The sequence below is a fragment of the Schistocerca cancellata genome, chromosome 3 (genome assembly GCF_023864275.1).
Source record: "Schistocerca cancellata isolate TAMUIC-IGC-003103 chromosome 3, iqSchCanc2.1, whole genome shotgun sequence".
Lineage (NCBI taxonomy): Eukaryota > Metazoa > Arthropoda > Insecta > Orthoptera > Acrididae > Schistocerca > Schistocerca cancellata.
The window spans coordinates 741,538,369-741,558,977 of NC_064628.1; the positions used below are offsets into that span (position 1 = coordinate 741,538,369).

The 20,609-nt window shown below is 42.7% G+C and overlaps 1 protein-coding gene across 1 annotated transcript in view; it reads left to right on the plus strand.

Annotated features, from left to right (window-relative positions):
* Window positions 1-1,760: 1,760 nt before the first annotated feature.
* The window catches only part of LOC126175749 (sperm flagellar protein 1-like), a 211,997-nt gene continuing 193,148 nt past the window's right edge, over window positions 1,761-20,609 (plus strand). The window contains exons 1-4 of the mRNA XM_049922715.1: window positions 1,761-3,587; window positions 3,670-4,389; window positions 4,507-4,884; window positions 4,969-5,105. The gene's annotated coding sequence lies outside the window, so the exon portion shown is untranslated. The remainder of the gene's footprint in view (window positions 3,588-3,669; window positions 4,390-4,506; window positions 4,885-4,968; window positions 5,106-20,609) is intronic.

The following is a 20,609-nucleotide window of genomic DNA, read 5'->3' on the forward strand; positions in this document are numbered from 1 at the left end:
TTAAAGCACTCTAGGAGGGAAGACGCCAGCTCCAGGCCTTTAACGTAGTGTGCTGTCACCGACAAATAACTCTCACTTGCGGTTGAGGTCCACCCATCCATTGTCATCACAACCGCTTCTGCAGAATTAATTTTGACTCTCACAATTTCTTTCATCATGGCGTACTGTTGTTGTAGTAGTGCATTGGAAATGGTCTTCCGAGATGGCATTTGTTCAAAAAAATGGTTCAAATGGCTCTGAACACTATGGGACTTAACATCTCAGGTCATCAGTCCCCTAGAACTTAGAACTACTTAAACTTTACTAACCTAAGGACATCACACACATCCATGCCCGAGGCAGGATTCGAACCTGCGACCGTAGCAGTCCCGCGGTTCCGGACTGCAGCGCCTAGAACCGCACGGCCACCGCGGCCGGCTGGCATTCTGTAAGCATCATTCAGTTTACCTACAAAACTTTGGGAATGTTTGCTTTTCGCTACGTTGAAGGTCCAATAATCCTTTACAACAGTCTCCAGAAGTGCGAAATCTATCTCCTAATTTCTTTTGTTCGAAAGATGTTTCTGAAAATACATAGGTAATGTTCCGTGATATTGATGTCTGCTGGCTGATAATGAAGTGATACTGTTATTTTCTGGCACCGACTGCTGTTCGCTTCTGGCATTTGCTGATGTTGGTTCCGGATTGTCCGGGTTATTTGTCCAAGAAATATAGGAAGATGCAGGAACAGGGGGCGCTAAGCGCCTGACTGACAATGACACTGTTGGATGCAGCACTCGAACATGACGCGCTAGATTAAATGTATTTCCTCCTTTATATGAAATACACTTAGAGCAACAATTGCACTTTGCTTTCCCATCACCTAAATCGGCGATGAAACCCCAAATTTCACTACTTTTACGCGATCGCCAGTTGCTAGCCATTGTATAAGAGTGAACAGACACAAAAACTGCTTTCCGAATAAAATAAAGAGGGATTTTAACCTGACATCGCACCAATGACTACAGATGACAGTTTACGTTTTGAATTTGGAGGGTTATTACTCTCAACAAAAAGAAAATATTCAGGAAAACTTCTGAATAATTACTTAACGTAGGTATATAGACTTTGTAACAGTGGTAAACATACTCATCCTATTTTGCATTAAATTTTAAAAGGAACATAAAATTGGGCTGCATTTTGTTGGTAGCCCTAGTTTTCAGTCCATGAATACAACAAATAAGGTTTCACTTAGCAGAAAAGGACTTTTTTGGGCGCTTCATGAGAAAATGTCGAGCAAGATTAAATGCAATACCTCCTTTATATGTGACAGGCTTCTCTGTTTACCTTACCTTTGTCCCCTTCGACCATGCTCTATTTAAGTTAACTCAGACGCTGCAAGAGCGTGAACTTTACGCCGTAAAACGTCGCGTGCACGTTACTGCATAGTTCGGCCATCTGTTGGTAAATTTATGAAGTATTACCAAGCTTTATTGTACGAGCGAGGCGAGCGTAGCCGCGGCTGAGCGGCGAACGGGGCAACTTCACAAGGCTTTCGTACTTCATGAATGAACTACTTCATTTGAACGCTTCACAGCGAAGCAGGGTTGTTATATGTACGATAATTCTCTTACGCATACGAGAATTTCGTCATTTGTACGATGTACGAGGCAAAAGTGAATATCGTACACGAACATACGAGAATTTTGCCTAAAACTTTTGTTTTTAATTTTTTTTTTTTTAGCTTTTAATCCGATCGATAACTGGAGTCGTTACAGACGACTTACTCTACCCTATCCTATCCTAACTTAGTCTCTTAGTCTACAGACATCACAGAAACATACATGCCCACGGGGGAACTCGAACCTTAGTAGTTGCGGGTTCGTGGCTCGTGATACCACACCAAGTCGTGTGGCTATGGAGGCGGGTCCAAATTTTTTACCAAATATACATTATACATATTTGTTTGGAAAATAATCAATTCATCTGTTATATTTTAAAAATGATTAGAAACTGTTATGAATCCATGCAGTCTCTGTCAATCAACAAATTTCATGGAGGAGAGAGAGCGCCAAACTACCGACATGACAAAACGATGAAAGTCGAGAATGAGGCTTAGTTCAAAGCCTGGTCCTGGAAAATAAATTAAATAAGCTAACAATAACGAATCACTTTGCTATGCATGACATATTTCACTCAGTTCGAATTGTTAAGTTTTAGAAATAGAGTGGCCAACGAATCTCAAAGCACTAAATGGAACTTTAATCGAATATTATTGGAAAGCAATTAACAGTAGACCTAATTACCCTACAATACTGTGGAATTGTTAAGTACAAACGACATTTCATCAGACGGTATTGTTTCGTCTTCAACAAACGATATTCTTAACAATGCGTATTTCGCATATAGTCATTACGAGTACGTTTAGCTGAATTCATTTACTGTGTAGTTTCTTTTTGTAAGTGTTTCGGGTTACTGTGTGTTAATGTGAGTGGAGAAGTGGGAAGTGACAGAGAATATGAAAACATAAGCACGAAACTTTCGTGCACGCCGGGGAAAAAACGTCTAAAAAGAGGTGAAATATCGAAGACAGAACGGCCTGTCCATCGACAACAAAAATTTCGTGATGAGTAGCTACATATGCCAGGTTTACGTAATTGGCTGGTGCGCGATATTTATCCGCCCAGGGCGCGATGCAGATATTACAAGAATATTAAAAACCATTCCAGAAGTAAGAAGCACCTAAGCATGGTGCAGTCTGCTACCGTGCGACAGCCTTCAGTTGCTCAATTTGTCACAAACACACAACCAGTTAAGAGGAAGGTTGCTAAAGCTGAAGTCAAATTATCAGCATTCTTAGCAGAACATAATGTGGCATTTTTAGCTGCTGACCATTTATCCGGTTTGTTAAAAGATATTTTTCCAGACTCGAATATTGCAAGGGCAACGACTCTTAAACGGCACAAAGCACGTGCCATTGTTTCTAATGTTATTGGGACGTCACACAAAGAAGTGTTGGCGAAAAAACAACACGCCAAATTTAGCATAATGACGGACGAGTCCACCGATATCGGAACTGTGAAAAATTCCTGCGTGGTGATCCGCTTTTATGACAAAGATTCAGGTGAGTAATAATAAGAGCTAATTTTGAAATAATAACCAAATTAATTCTAAAATAAATTTTCCTGTTAAGTTACCACTTGGTGTATCACTTCTCCTTTTACAGGTTGTATTGAAAGTAAGTTTTGGGAGCTATATAAAGTTTCAGAAGATGGAGACTTAAATGTTGAGAAAGCTTCTACTGCAGAAAATCTCTACAATGGTGTAGTAAAAACGTTTCAACAGCATAACATTGCATTAGCCAATATTATTGGCTTCGGAGCAGATGGTTGCAATACTATGATGGGAGTTCGTAATTCTGTAGCAAGCAGATTCCGAGATAGCTGCCCGGGAATTTTTGTAATGAAGTGTGTTTGTCATTCGGTGCATATATGCGCAAGCGAGGCGTGCAAGAACCTCCCAAGAGCTTGTGAGGACCTCGCGAGGAATATTTTTATGGTTTTTTCCAAACTCAGTGCGAAGAGGCAGGCAGAGTTCGAGGAATTTCAGGTATTGTAGCATTTTATATCTCATAGACTTTATTTTACGTCCGACCGTGTGGAAGTAGGCTAAACATTATGTTTTATTCCAGGTATTTTTAAACTTGGAACCACACAAATTACTACATCCTTCACAGACACGTTGGCTGTCAATGATCGCGGTTGTTAGGACTGTGCTGGAAAACTGGGATGCTCTAATGCTGTTTTTTAACCAAAAATGGCTTTCTGAGCGAGTTCTAAGTGCTGAACAAGTTTTTAACTGTTTACATGACTCCTTTGCAAAAATGTGTTATATGTTCTTAGAGTGGATTCTACCAAAATTTACTACTTTCAACGAGTATTTCCAGTCTAGAGCAGTAGTATTTGTTGACCTTCATGACAAGATTAGAGCTCTCTATACAGAAATACTTCTGTATTTCACGAAACGCACTTATGTCATGGGAAAAAATCTCAGTGATGTTGACCCAAAAAATGCAGCTCATCATCTGGAAGATTCACAACTGTATTTGCCGGCCGGAGTGGCCGAGCGGTTAAAGGCGCTACAGTCTGGAACCGCACGACCGCTACGGTCGCAGGTTCGAATCCTGCCTCGGGCATGGATGTGTGTGATGTCCTTAGGTTAGTTAGGTTTAAGTAGTTCTAAGTTCTAGGGGACTTATGACCACAGCAGTTGAGTCCCATAGTGCTCAGAGCCATTTGAACCACAACTGTATTTTGGTGTGAAAATTCTGAAGAACGTTGGCACACCAGAGATAAAGAAGCACCCACATCTTATCAAGGATTTTTATCATCGATGCAGGAACTTTCTTGTGGTGAGTACACCTCGTTTGCCGGAAATAATATATAATTTGTGTTTTATTGTTTTCTGTACATTTGTGTGTTTATGTGTGGCATACCTAATGAGAGCTATTAATTCTCAAATATTACAGACAGCTACGTGCCAGATCAAATTACGGTATGATATGGAAGATAAAGTGCTGTCCAAACTAGCGGCACTCAAACCTACAAATGCCCTATCACAAAGTTACCGAGATACAACACCTTCACTCATGCCTTTAATGGAACTGCTGCCACGTATAATTCCTCCTTCAGATCTCGATTTAGCGCAAACTACAGATGACCAGTGGAGGCGTCTCCCTCTGGTTTTCTCTTGTCTCCCAGACCCACTACAAAAGGAACAATCACCGGACAAAATATGGAATATATTAAATAACGAATCTGAAGAATTTAAGGAATTGAGCGTTTTCGCTCTCTCAATTTTGATTTTACTTCATTCAAATGCAGACTTCGAAAGAGCTTTTTCTAAGGTATGTAAAGCAATGAAGCTAATTACTAGTTAATAATATGATTTCATACTTGTCAGGTTATTGAAGTTTCATGTTCAACTTCAGGTAAACCTCATGAAAACCAAAATTAGAAACAGACTCCAAACCAGTACACTGAATGGAGCACTTCTTGCCTCTGGATGCATTAAAGAACGACCAGGAAACAATGGAACATGTGTAACTTTTGAGCCAACACACGAAACGTACGAGAAAATGACGTCGGACAGTCTTTATAAAACGAAACAGTAAGAAGAAGATGTAGACATCGAATTTGTTTCATAATTACAAATTCTTGTTCATAGTTTTATTCATTTGTAAATACTACGAAATACGAATATAAAGTTTTCAAAACGTAGGAGAATTTTTACTAAAATACGAGAATTTCATGAGGTTGAACAAAGCTGTTACTACCACATACCTCTTCTATAACATAACGTGTTAATTCACTGTCACATAGTCGATCGTTGGCATGATAATTACATTACATAACATACGAGCTGTACTGGTTAGTTCTTATTGACAAGGTATTACACAGTTTAACTGGGTACAGATATTGTACCTCTCCGTAAAATAATATGATAAGTATCAAACTATTTTATTTAACAGACTTGTACCTTTGGATTACAAATTGTCATATACTTCACCTATTCGTTTCTACTGTGCTTCTAAGCTCAATTTTCTTTGCGGTATTAGCACCAGGTTTATAGTGGCGGCGCACAGCGGGGGAGAGGCGAGCTACTGCTGGGGAACGCTGCTTACTTGTTAGTAGGTGCGGCGTGTCTGCGAGACGGTCAACAGAAGTTTCGCTACGAGTTGGCGTACAATGCGTGAGCTGAATCCGGCTATGGGGCACAAGAACATGATTATCAAGTTTATTCTTACAGTCGTCTTGGTCATATTTTCCTAAATTAACGGCATCATCAAATTTCAGTCAAGTATGATTAAACTGCAGTTAATTTTGGAACTTCGTGAAAAGTTAGCGCATCTGCGTGCTTGTTGTCACCTCTTAATAGTTGTCAACTTCTGCCACAACATGTGTACTAATTCGGTAATGCATTTGAGACCCATTAAAATATTTTTGAGGTGTGTTCCCGAAAGAAGAGGCAGTAATCCATGCTTCAAAAATGCCGCTATTCTTCAGGCGACTTCGTTTCTGAGAGTGTGCTGTCTATAACAAACAATCCATCGTACTGCGTTCCCCCAATATTGATCAATTGGCATTTCTTTAACATTCCGGTAACTATAATCTTATGTTTCTTACTGAGTTTAGAATGGTGTAGGTCGTTTCATTGAGTCGTCTTTTATATGGAGCTGCTTTCACAGCAGATTGATTTTTTCGTTATCACACGGTTTCCTGTTTCTTACGCTATCAATCCTTTTTTTAATGAAATCAGTGCTACGTCTGGGCTTGATTCTCTCCATATATTTTCCTAGACAGAAAAAAGTGCTGACACACATCGCAAATTGTTCTGATTTACAGTCTTTTGTGCTAAAACGTGTCTTTCGTGAGTATTTACTGGCAATTTTGTTTCCTATAATATTTTGGACGAGCGAAAACATACTCCAGTCGGAGCACAAAAAACGCGAATATGTTCTTCTTCTTCGTTAAAAGATGCTGACAGAGAAATCGGGAACAAGCTGCCTCAACCCTCACTTTGCTTTTCTCATCAAAGTGGTCTAGTGGTAATCGTAGCGCATTCTAAACTTAACAGTCGTGAGTTCGCGTCCTACTGTATATCCTCTTTCATTTTTTTTTTTTTTTTTTTTTTACCACAAATCGGCTCTCGTCTAAAGTTGTGAGTCTGATTAAACATCGAATATAATTAGCTGCACTTTCCACTTCCAGAAACAATTCCGCAGGACAGTTCGTGTCTGCGTAGCGGCCAGAACAGCTTACGTTCGAGCGTTTCCTCTCGCTGCAGCGGCTACCGGGTACCGGCCGGACGACACCCGCCGCCTGAAATCGGACCGCGCCCAGGTGATGGTGGCGCGACGCTGGCACTGTATGTATCAACTGTCATTTTCGAATCTGAAGTTCTAATTATCATCTTGCAGCTAAGCATTGGATTTTGCATAGTTGAAAATCATTAACTACGGTTCAGTGTTATAAAACTGGGCCACAAGTGGAAAAAGGTGTAACATCTGCAACACAGTATTTACTTTTGGTACAATAGAGTGGTGAATGCAAAGGAGGCAGCTCGAAAGATTTGAACTGTGTGTGGAGTGAGTGCTTTTGGGAAAAATACGCCAGAAAGAGATATTCTTGTTTCAACAAAGATTGTTCCGGCATGAATGATTTGCCACTTTAAGGAAGTCTCGACTACTGATGTAAGTGATGGATTACCATTTAACCATCAACAGGCGGGGTTCGGAATTTCGGTATGCTCTAATTCGAAACAACAAAAATCAATGGAGTGACTATTATTGCAGTTTTGCTTGAACGTCATCGGGTAGCTCATTGAGCATTCCTATGCAATACTGTTACTGGTGACGAGTTATGATGCCTTTATCGTTAACTTCCTAAGAAAAAATGTAAGACTGAAAGACGTAAACTCGAGCAAAGAGTAGTGTGAACATAATGTTTTCCCTCTGATAGCTCCAAAAGCGTGTTTTGCACTACGAATTCTTCCCCAAGGGTGTGTCCATCACAGCTGGAATTTGTTGCCAACAATTGAGACACCTTTCGGCCGCAGTGTAAGAAAATCGACTGACAAAACTACATCACGTGTGCTGCTGCATGATAACGCACTCTGTTGACTCGAGAAACAAAACTATCCAGGAGACTGATAGGGATGTCATCTCTCAGGCACTTGTATTGACAGGCAAGTCATCTCTCAGGCACTTGTGCTTCTGATCGTGTACTCGTAAAAGTTTGGTTTCCCGCTCTTGGTCGTTCAACCGTCAAGGCATTTCATTTCTAGACGAAAATGCGCTTCAAACTACACTGGTTTAATGACTTCGTTAGAACCAGTAGGTTTCTACAGGCGTAGAATTTGTTAACTACTTTAGCATTGTCAGATTGTTTTAGATATTGTGGAATAATATTCTCTCGCTGATTAATTTCTCTTTGGTGATTACTGTTGTGTTCAATAAACTAATGGAAAACGCAATTAAAATTTACACTGTACTGATACAAATTAAATTCAACTTACTACAGAAACACCACGACGGCAGAATGAGATTTTCACTCTGCAGCGGAGTGTGCGTTGATATGAAACTTCATGGCAGATTAAAACTGTGGAAGGTAGGAGACGAGGTACTGGCGGAATTGAAGCTGTGAGGACGGGTCGTGACTCGTGCTTGGGTAGCTCAGTTGGCAGAGCACTTGCCCGCGAAAAGCAGAGGTCCCGAGTTCGAGTCTCGGTCCGGACATGTCCCAAAGAACAGACACTACGAATCGAAACGGACAACCTTGTTATTCAATGAAATATCGAAGGACAGATCTCCAGGCTGTCAGAGGGCTTTAAAACACAAATGAAAATTTGTGCCTTCCTAAGTTCGAACGCGGATTCGTGGAGTCTTTTCTTTTCTTTCGGAGATGTTCGAAAGAACAGACACTACACATATATGCATATGCAGGGTGTGTCAGGAGGATCGGTAGATATTTTAGCAGTTGGTAGTATAGACGAATTGCATAAAAAATACCATATTAATGTGTCCACTTTTCATTGAGTACAGAGTACAGCTGTTAGTATGCAACCTTAACAAACTCAAAGGAAAGGCAAATGCGGACGTTCAATGTTGATTTTCAAAAATCCCCCCACCAACTTCAATGCACTTTTGACTTCTCTTGATAGCACCACGTGTAGCTCTTCTGAGGTCGTCTTTGCGTTCTTTTATGAGGGCTGCACTATTCATAATCCGAACGATCAAATCGGCCTTTGGTTTACTTTTTCTATGTAGACTTCGCGTTTCAAATACCCCACAGACAAAAATCCAAAGGGATAAGGTCCTGGGACCTTGATGGTCAAGAAAAGTGCCCATATCTACTGATCCATCTTCCGGGAAATATTAGGTTTGGATGATGTGTCACCTGATGACTAGAATTAGCAAGAGCCCCGTCATGCTGGACGAACATACGCATTATTGTAGCCAAAGGAACCTCTTCCAATAATGCTGGAATCTCATTTTCAAGGATGTGTAGACGACGGGGTCCTTTAAAGATCAACAAACGAAACGAAATTGCGTTGAACCCAGCTGTATGTACTCAAGAAAAATTGGACACATGTTATATGGCACTTTTTCTGCAATTTCTCTATACTACCACCTCCTAAAAAATTTACTATTCCTCCTGAAACATTCGGTATAATTATTCAGGTCTCGACGGGCCATCGAAAGTTTTCAGTGCTAGCCGCACGTCATCGTCAAGTGGAATAATGGATGGGTGGACACCGCGTATATGGTATGCGGCAAAGAAAGGAATTTGCGTCTGACGAGGAGCGTGTGTAGATAGGTCCTGCAGAAAGGTTGGCCGTTGTGTCACGATCGTACAATGGTCAGCGCGTCTGCCTTGTAAGCAGCGAATTCATGTGCGAACCCCGGTCGGGAACTAATTTTCCTCTGCCGCCGTTGCCGTATTTCTACGCCCTGTGGCAGTGTGGACATCTGTCCTTCGATATTTAAGATGCAATCGTTTTTTGAGGCAATACAGGTGATTTTCAAACATTTGTCTTGCCATCAATGTAACGGGACTTCAACGGCATCCATTCCTTAGTCATTGCTTTGTGATGGCGTTAACCCATGTCATATACATGCGAATCATAATTGTAGCGTATATTTAGTCAAATAACGAATGGTCAGTATACAACTATTTATGAACAGTAGAAGCAGGATTGCAGCGAGCTGATCACTTAACCAAGTGCAACGGAGTACCTGTTTAGTGAGTCATTTCAGCTGCATAGCTGACGGTAATATTTGTCAAGGAATTCACTGCAGAATTAATGTAATACCCGCACGGTGATCTCTGTAGTCATACTGTATCATTAGCAGCTCGTGAATGGAGTACTATGTTCGTTAAATCAGATTACTCAAGCTGATGCCAGATATAGAGAAGCGACGACGCCACCACACTATCTTTACTCAGGTTGTCAGCGCTAGATTATATGCGCCACCATTAACGTTACTGTAAGCAGTTTGACAGCATAACATCATCGCATCCACTGACAACCTGTACCATTATCATCACACAGTTGTTACTGTTGCTGATGTTTGTCAAGAATACCGGAAAGCGCCTCATGAATGTGAAGTTCCATTTGCATTACGTCTGGGACAGAGAGAATCCTAAATAAGTGTGAGATGTTACCCAGCGAAGGGAAGAGACCACGTATTGTCTCGAGTTATTGCAGTTTGATATTAATGTAGTTCCCGATGGTTTCACACTAACGGGTTCCTATAGCTATCGAAATACTTATATGGGAATTATCAAAGTGTAATTGCTAGAACACTCAACTACCTTAATAACACCTCATTTTTGATTGAATATGACTCGGAAAGCGACGTTCATTTTACGTTTCCGTCCGTCTCCTGACGACTTACTGAATGAAGTCTGAAGTGCACTCAAAGTTGCTGCCTGCCGCATGAATAATGTGAAGTGTTGTGGCAGCTGGCAGTCATTGCTGAATACAGACATGTGCAAATATCTTCACTGCTCTAGGGGAACCCGTCGTTGTTGCATTTTCTTCCATGCCGTAATTAGCACAATAAGATAAGGCTGAATAACTTGATGCCCGCATCTCGTGGTCGTGCGGTAGCGTTCTCGCTTCCCACGCCCGGGTTCCCGGGTTCGATTCCCGGCGGGGTCAGGGATTTTCTCTGCCTCGTGATGGCTGGGTGTTGTGTGCTGTCCTTAGGTTAGTTAGGTTTAAGTAGTTCTAAGTTCTAGGGGACTTATGACCACAGCAGTTGAGTCCCATAGTGCTCAGAGCCATTTGAGCCAATAACTTGATGCCCGCAAGTCCTTAAACAAGATTCTGCGAGCGGTAGTAATGCATGAAAGGAAACGGAGTTGTACAAGAGAATGGAGAGCTCTCTGCTTTTTACGTTTCCGATAGGGCCTACGACAGGCATTATGCTTCAGAACCCTAAACTGTGTATTTTTTCACTTCATACTAAAATAAAAGCTATGATATGAGAAGAGGAAATGACTTATATGCTTCTCAGAAACTTTAGTTTTTTGTGTTTATTTACTCAATTCATACTAAAACAAGGGCGTTGATATCAGAGGAGGAAATGAAGTGCACGCTTCCAAGACATAATATTTCCTTGTGTGCTACTACTGCGTGAATGAACGCTCTGCAGTTAATTTTTGTGTGCTGGATTAATTTTGATATCACCTAACATTACTTTGCGACAAGGTTCCTATTTTCTTGGGATTCAAATAGAGTGGACATTTCATCACTGGTCAATAATCTGATGACTAATGACATGATACTTGTTCCAATTCCTCCATGCCCACCCGTGAGTAGAGTCTCACGTTGGTTACCATAAGAAAATGCAGGCAGTGATGTCCGCTCACTGCAGTCAGAGCCAAAGTGATTTCTTTCTGTTCATGGCGAAGCGTCTCCTGCAGTGTCCACGCTCAGCCAACATAAACAAATCGCGGCGACATTGGGCACTGCTAATCGCTGCACCAATAGGGACCCCGACAACAAGAGCGCACTGTTTCTGCTAATGATATTATGGAGTTAATACATGTTACTTACTTGACGTAATATGCAGGACATGGGTTGGGTAAAAATTCAGTTTGTAACTTTCCATCGCATTACTTATTGTTGTTTTTCTCTCTAATGTTAATAGTATTGATTCAGATTATGCGTGAACAAGAAAAGACACACACACACACGCACGCGCACACAGTCATTGATGCCAGTGAGAGTGGCGACTGCTGTCTGTTGAACAACACATGGATCAATCAGTTCCTCAGGTGGCGTCGAGTGGATGAGATTTTTCAGTTACCTTGCATTGCAAGAATTGTCAGGAGGGGACTACAAGTAAATGGACTTGTATCCTAAAGAGCTGCGACAAAGCAAAGCTTGACTGATTATCAGATGATTGTCTACGTGGGTTTTGTGGACGAGTACTTCTGGTAACCAACCCACTCATCACCATCATTACGTAAGGCGTCGGGACATTGATTCCACTAAGGTCCTCGATAGTGTAGCGTGATGGTTTACTTCCCACAACACGTTTTCTATATTCGTCCAAAGGTCGCTTGCATTTGTAGGTCCACATGGGAGTGACCTCATTACCTGTGCCCACATGTTCTCTACCGGGTTGACGTCTGGTGATAGCGGAACAAACGGAAACAGCCTTATTTTCTCTTGGTCCTGAAACCAATCTTGCACTGCTCTGCTCTGATTGATGGGGCTGTGGTCATGTAAATAAATTATCTCGGTGCCCCATACATTTATATTTAAACAACGTATTTTTAACGAGTACATTGTATTAGTATTTTCCACAGTGTGTAAGAATTCAGGACCTGTCACAGATATGTGTTCTAGATTCAACAGCCCGATTAAGAATGTGGTTTACCGAGTTTATCATATGATGAGAGTCGTAGTCGGAAATCCACATTTAGACTGACTGGCTGAATCCGATTAGAACGACCTTGTATAGAACTGAAATTACAGTAATCCGATAATTTGAACGTCTGTATTGCAGCAATGTTGCACACACAAATTCCTTTGATGGAGTAACAAGTAGCAACTGTCTAATAAAAAGTGAGGAATATGTCTACTAGCAGGAATGTAGAGTAAATATAACCTACCAGGTGCAAGATGCTTTCGTTCGCCTTTCGAGACTCGCTGAAAGCCAGATTTCTAACTCTTTTGAAGCGAAGCTACAAGCAGGCAGATAGAAACTCAATAAGAGAATCATAAGACAACGCACGAGCAAAATTCGTCTTGCCACTTTCAATACTCCTTAGTGTCAGGGCGAAAACCTTATGGTACTGTAAAATTCATAATGCTACTTTTGTTTTCTGCCGACATATTTTTTGTTGTTGTGAATACATAATTTTATCTATGAACTGACACATTTTCATACATACTTGTTTAGCCGGCCGCGGTGGTCTAGCGGTTCTGGCGCTGCAGTCCGGAACCGCGGAACTGCTACGGTCGCAGGTTCGAATCCTGCCTCGGGCATGGGTGTGTGTGATGTCCTTAGGTTAGTTAGGTTTAAGTAGTTCTAAGTTCTAGGGGACTTATGACCTAAGATGTTGAGTCCCATAGTGCTCAGAGCCATTTGAACCATTTGAACATACTTGTTTACGATATATGAATTGAAGTAAATGCAGACCTTACCGAAGTCAAAAGTCTGTAATATCCTACTGATTCGTGTTAAAATGGGCACAATCATCTTAAAACACTTAATGTTTTATTAAGATAGACTGCCGTCGTGATGTTTCTGTGGTAAGTTGAATTTAATTTGTATTAGCCCAGTGAAAATTTTAATTGCGTTTTCCATTAGTTTATTGAACACAACAGTAATCACCAAAGAGAAATTAATCAGCAAGAGTATATTATTTCACAATATCTAAAACAATCTGACAATGCTAAAGTAGTTTACAAAGTCTACGCCTGTAGAAACCTACTGGTTCTAACAATGTCATTAAACCAGTGTAGTTTGGAGAGCATTTTCATCTAGAAATGAAATGCCTTGACGGTTGATCGATCAAGAGCGGGAAAGCTAAAATTTTACGAGTATACGATCAGAGGAATACAAACGTCTCAAAAATGAGATCGACAGGAAGTGCAAAATGGCTAAGCAGCGATGGCTAGAGGGCAAATGTAAGGGTGTAGAGGCGTATATCACTAGGGGACGGGTAAGATAGATACTGCCCACAGGAAAATTAAAGAGACCTTTGGAGGAAAGAGAACCACTTGCATGAATATCAAGAGCTCAGATGGAAACCCAGTCCCAAGCAAAGAAGGGAAAGCAGAAAGGTGGAAGGAGTATATAGGGGGTCTATACAAGGGCGATGTACTTGAGGACAGTATTATGGAAATGGAAGAGGATGTAGATGAAGATGAAATGAGAAATATGACACTGCGTAAAGAGTTTGACAGAGCACTGAAAGACCTAAGTCGAAACAAGGCCCCGGGAGTAGACAATATTCCATTAGAGCTACTGATAGCCGTGGGAGAGCCAGCCAGCCCTGACAAAACTCTACCATACGGTGAGCAAGATGTATGGGACAGGCAAAATACCCTCAGACTTCAAGAAGAATATGATAATTCCAATCCTAAAGAAAGCAGGTGTTGACAAATGTGAAAATTACCGAACTATCAGTTTAATGAGCCACGGCTGCAAAATACTAACACGAATTCTTTACAGACGAATGGAAAAACTGGTAGAAGCCGATCTCGGGGAAGATCAGTTTGGATTCTGTAGAAATTCTGGAACATGAGAGGCAATACTGACCGTACAACTTATCTTAAAAAATAGAATAAGGAAAGACAAACCTACGTTTCTAGCATTTGTAGACTTATAGAAAGCTTTTGACAATGTTGACTGGAATACTCTCTTTCAAATTCTGAAGGTGGCAGGGGTAAAGCACAGGGAGCGAAAGGCTATTTACAATTTGTACAGAAACCAGATGGCAGTTATAAAGAGTTGAGGGGCATGAAAGGGAAGCAGTGGTTGGGAAGGGAATGAGACAGGGTTGTAGCCTATCACCGATGTTATACAACCTCTATATTGAACAAGCAGTAAAGGAAACAAAAGATAAATTCGGAGTAGGAATTAAAATCCATGGAGAAGACATAAAAACATTGAGGTTCTCCGATGAAATTGTAATTCTGTCAGAGACAGCAAAGGACCTGGAAGAGCAGCTGTACAGAATGGACAGTGTCTTGAAAGGAGGATATAAGATGAACATCAGCAAAAGCAAAACGAGGATAATGGAATGTAGTCGAATTAAGTCGGGTGATGCTGAGGGAATTAGATTAGGAAATGAGACGCTTAAAGTAGTAAAGGAGTTTTGGTATTTGGGGAGCAAAATAACTGATGGTCGAAGTAGAGAGGATATAAAATATAGACTGGCAATGGGAAGGAAAGTGTTTCTGAAGAATAGAAATTTGTTAACATCGAGCATAGATTTAAGTGCCAGGAAGTCATTTTTGAAATTATTTGTATGGAGTGTAGCCATGTATGGAAGCGAAACGTGGACGACAAATAGTTTAGACAAGAAGAGAATAGAAGCTTTCGAAATGTGATGCTACAGTAGAATGCTGAAGATTAGATGGGTAGATCACATAACTAATGAGGAGGTTTTGAATAGAATTGGGGAGAAGAGAAATTTGTGGGACAACTTGACTAGAAGAAGGGATCGCTTGGCAGGACGTATTCTGAGGCATCAAGGGATCACCAGTTTAGTATTGAAGGGCAGTGTGGAGGGTAAAAACCATAGAGGGAGACCAAGAGATGAATACCTACACTAAACAGATTCAGAAGGCTGTAGGTTGCAGTTGGTACTGGGAGATGAAGAAGCTTGCATAGGATTGAGAAGCATGGAGAGCTGCATCAAACCAGTCTCTGGACTGAAGACCACAACAACAACGATCACAGGGACAAATGCCTGAGAGATGACTTCCCTATCAATACAAGTGCCTGAGAGATGGCATGCCTATCAATCTCCTGGATAGTTTTGTTTCTCGAGTCAACAGAGTGCGTTATCATGCAGCAGCACACGTGATGTAGTTTTGTCAGTCGATTTTCTTACACTGCGGCCGAAAGGTGTCTCAATTGTTGGCAACAGGTTCCAGCTGTGATGGACACACCCTTGGGGAAGAATTTGTAGTGCAAAACACGCTTCTGGAGCTATCAAATGGAAAACATTATGTTCACACTACTCTTTGCTCGAGTTTACGCCTTTTGGTAGGGCTTAGCCTTCTTCTTAGGAAGTTAACGATAAACGCAACATAACTCGCCACCAGTAACAGTATTGCATAGGAATACTCAATGAGCGACCTGATGACGTTCAAGCAAAACTGCAATAATAGTCACTCCATTGATTTTTGTTGTTTCGAATTAGAGTATGTAGTACTCCTACACCGGAATTCTGAACCCCGCCTATTGATGGTTAAATGGTAATCCATCACTTACATCAGTAGTCGAGACTTCCTTAAAGTGGGAAATCATTCATGCCGGAACAATCTTTGCTGAAACAAGAATATCTCTTTCTGGCGTATTTTCCCAAAAGCACTCACTCCACACACAGTTCAAATCTTTCGAGCTGCCTCCTTTGCATTCACCCCTCTATTATACCTAAAGTAAATACTGTGTTGCAGATGTTACACCTTTTTCCACTTGTGGCCCAGTTTTATAACACTGAACCGTAGTTCATAATTTTCAAGTATGCAAAATCCAATGCTTAGCTGCAAGTTGATAACTAGAACTTCAGATTCGAAAATGACAGTTGATACATACAGTGCCAGCGTCGCGCCACCATCACCTGGGCGCGGTCCGATTTCAGGCGGCGGGTGTCGTCCGACAGGTGCCCGGTAGCCGCTGCAGCGAGGAGGAGGAGGAGGAGGAGGAGGAGGAGGAGGAGGAGAGATGAGTGTTTAACGTCCCGTCGACAACGAGGTCATTAGAGACGGAGCGCAAGCTCGGGTGAGGGAAGGGTGGGGAAGGAAATCGGCCGTGCCCTTTCATAGGAACCATCCCGGCATTTGCCTGAAGCGATTTAGGGAAATTACGGAAAACCTAAATCAGGATGGCCGGAGACGGGATTGAACCGTCGTCCTCCCGAATGCGAGTCCAGTGTGCTAACCACTGCGCCACCTCGCTCGGTCGTTGCAGCGAGAGGAAACGCTCGAACGTAAGCTGTTCTGGTCGCTACGCAGCCACGAGCTTTCCTGCGGAATTGTTTCTGGAAGTATTTGTTATTACTGGTGCGTAGAATGTGAAGCGAATTATCTTTGATGTTCAATGAGACTCATAGCTTTAGACGAAGGCCGAAATGTGATAGAAAAAAAAAGTGGATGTGCAGTTGAACGGGAACTCGCGACTCTAAGTTTAGAATGCGTGACGATTAGCACTTTTTTTTACATGATTACATTTAGGAAACGTGTACAAATGATAATTCTAGTAACTGAGTGTTACAACAACAAAGGTGGCATTCAAAGAGTAAAAAACAAAACAAAAAAGATGTAAAGCACTTATGCAATTCTAGCTAAAAATGTTCTTCAATAAACGTGACTTCGCCATCGTTATCTGATATATCCAACAGCGCCTTTGAAGGGTATCTGCAACGGAGGCATTCTGCTTCGCTAGTGCCTCAAGGAGTACAGCAATCCTTGAAGAAGCCTGTCTCTTCCTTCTCTCATCGCTGACAAGGCAGACGTTAAGCCGTAAGTGTGATGCCGCACAGAACATTAACTGCAGCTTGGCACTCCCCAATTGAGTGGGGAGTTAACGAAAACACTGCGTAAATAATTTTCAAAGGGTGTACGGTATGTGGGTGTGCGTTCGAGGGCATTTTGTAGAAACCACCAGTAATCAAGCTGCTCTTTCTCTCCGTCGCTAAAGATATAGGCGACGGTAATTCCCTTGAATCGTGTAAGCGCATGATATCTTACGGCGGGAAAGTAAGATTCATCTCTGAGGGTCAATGATATCAGGCGTGACCCGGGGGTAGCAATTCAATATCTTCTGCGTTAGTCGCCAAACTCCGGTCACCGATACGCATGTAAAACGATGTTCATCGGTATTCAAGAGGTGACAATTTGGGCAATAAGGTGAGTCTGCCAGTCCAATAGCGTGAAGTCGTTGTCGTGTGGCATATTTTATGTTGGTGATCAGATACCACTTCTAACACACCGTGGACGACAGAAAGTTGTGGTGTATCTTTTTCCACAATCTTTGCCAATGAACTGTAGGGTACTTGTTTTCCACCACGTTATGGGGAACAGCCCGCAGAAGGTTGGTATAAAAATCTTTAGCCTTTGATGGACGTGTGGCGGGGAGGTTCGAGCTGACATAGCTGTAATCAAGAATGAAGGTCGACACATGGGAGAGCTGTGGTGCGATGTGCGCAACCAACACTGGCCGGACGTGAGAGACTGGCATCAGAACCTGTAGTAAAAGACCCGTGAGAGAGGTATGTTGACTTTTCCATCGTTTCCTCATGACGGAAATGATCCTCCACCACTTTTACTACGGTTGCTTGGGTCGTACAGAAGCGACTGTCTTGTGTCATTAGTTGTATGATCAAGTGTTGGCGATTTCAACGCTTATCCGCCACAGCGTGGTGCATAGTGGGTTTCTCTGCGGCCGTCCCGTCGTGCCGTCGCGAGCAGATTACGGCACCTTCTTGTCGGCGCTTCGTCGGTGATAGTATGTGGGCCTTGATTCTGCTTTGGTCATGTTGTCTCTCTGAGGATGGGGGTAAGGCGTCGAGGTCCATGACGGCACTGACTCACGGCCCGCCGGGACAAATGCTTCGGTAGGTAAAATAAGGGAATCAATTGCCATCTTGCTGTCGTCAATGTCTGTCGCGTTCGGTAGCTCCAGCGTCATCGTACTATTTTCCACCACTGGCCAGGTCGGTTGATCATCCAGGTTTCTGTCTGTGGAAGGTGATTCCTGTACCGCTAAATCGGTCGGCTGTGTCTGTTTTGTGGAGAACGTCGTGGGCGCCGCCGCGTAAGTCACGGGGAGAATAGTCTTCGTCGGTGGAGGTGCAGCATCCGTCGGTGAGAGTTGAGATCCGACGATGGAGGCACTCGGAACGAAGGTGACCTTCCTTGCCGCATCCGGAACACGTCTTCGGCTGGCCGTCATAAATAACTATGGACCGGCACCCTCCTATCTGCATGCAGGATGGCACGTGTCGTTGGAGGTCAATGCGCACTTGGCGTACTTCATTGAGCACTGGATACGTCTTTTACTGGGTCCATTTTTCAGCCACGTGTTCGCGAACGGTGCCGTAGGGGCGGAGCGCCGCCACAAAGTCTGCCGCAGGGAGTTCAAATGGAAGTTCGAATATGCGTATAGTCCGCAGTCCCATTGCGGCATGGTCGACCTCGACGTTGCCAACATTTCCGTCGGCGTGGCAGAAGCGAAGTTCTTGTTTCATTTCACGAAGCACCTTGGCGCATGTAACTTCGATTATGAGTTTTACATAAACCGTGCTACTGACGATCGAAAAGTGGATGTCGACGATGTCGGCAGGAGGGATCTTGGCTTCCTCTTTTAAAAAGCATTCGACTTCGAGCGCCTTTGGTCGCTTAAAGTCGTTCCGAAATGAGAATTTCAAGGCCGATCTTCTGTATTGGTTTGGCATGGTCTTGTAGCGCTACGGCGTCACGTTAGTGTCTGCCGAAGGAAGTAAACAATGCGCGCGGGCCCGCGCTGCTGGCGGAGAGCACACACCGCGCTTGTGCTTCGCTCGGCTGCGAGAGCCGGACTGGCCACTAGACCATGGGCTCACATTACACGACATCTCGGAAGTTGGCTAGACACTTCCTCCTGATACTTCCGCATTTTACAGTGTTGCCAGATAGTGGAGATGGCTGGACTTAAGCGTTTTCAGGAACGGTCGGTTTTATTGGCCACCTTAAGTGAATTACTCGGACTTAGTCTCTGTGGCGGCCGGCCGGTGGTCAGTTTTTACGTCTGTACATAATGTGACATTCAGATGAAAATAGTGCCCAACTACATTACTTCTACATCTACACCTACATCTATACTCTGCAAACAATCATGAGGTGCATGGCAGAGGGTATATCCCATAGTACTAGCTATTAGCGTTTCTTCCTGTTCCATTCACATACTGAGCACAAACAGAATGATTGTTGGAATGCCTCTGTGCTTGCAGTAATCATTCTAATCTTATCCTCACGATCCCTGCGTGAGCGATACGTAGCGGTTGTATATATCCCTAGAGTAAACATTTACAGCCAGTTCCTGATACTTTGTTAACAGACTTTCTCGGGACACTTTACGTCTGTCTTCAAGAATCTTCTATTGCAGTTCCTTCAGTATCTCTGTAACATGCTCCCACGGATTAAACAAACTTGTGACCATTCATGCTGCCTTTCTCCGTGTACGTTCAATATCTCCTATTAATCCTATATGGTACGAGTCCCACACACTTGAACAATATCCTAGGATGGATCGCACTAGTGATCTGTTAGCAATCTCTTTTGTAGACTGGTTGCACTTCCCCAGTATTATATCAATAAACCGAAGTCTACCACCTGCTTTAACCACGACTGAACCTATGTGATCATTCCATTTCATATCCCTACAAAGTGTCACCTGTGGTGTCACCGCCAGACACCACACTTGCTAGGTGGTAGCTTTAAATCGGCCGCGGTCCATTAGTACATGCCGGACCCGCGTGTCGCCACTGTCAGTAATTGCAGACCGATCGCCACCACACGGCAGGTCTAGAGAGACGTACTAGGACTCGCCCCAGTTGTACGACGACTTTGCTACCGACTACACTGACGAAGCCTTTCTCTCATTTGCCGAGAGATAGTTAGAATAGCCTTCAGCTAAGTCCACGGCTACGACCTAGCAAGGCGCCATTAACCATTTCTAGAGAGAGTCTCACTTGTATCATCAAGAATGCTGTATACAAATGATGGATTAAAGTTAAGTATTCCAGCAGCTACGTACTTTTCTTTATAGCATTCATTACGTATCCTGTTTCAGACCTAACGCCAGCCGGCGTGTGTAAACACGTGCCTTTCGGTTAC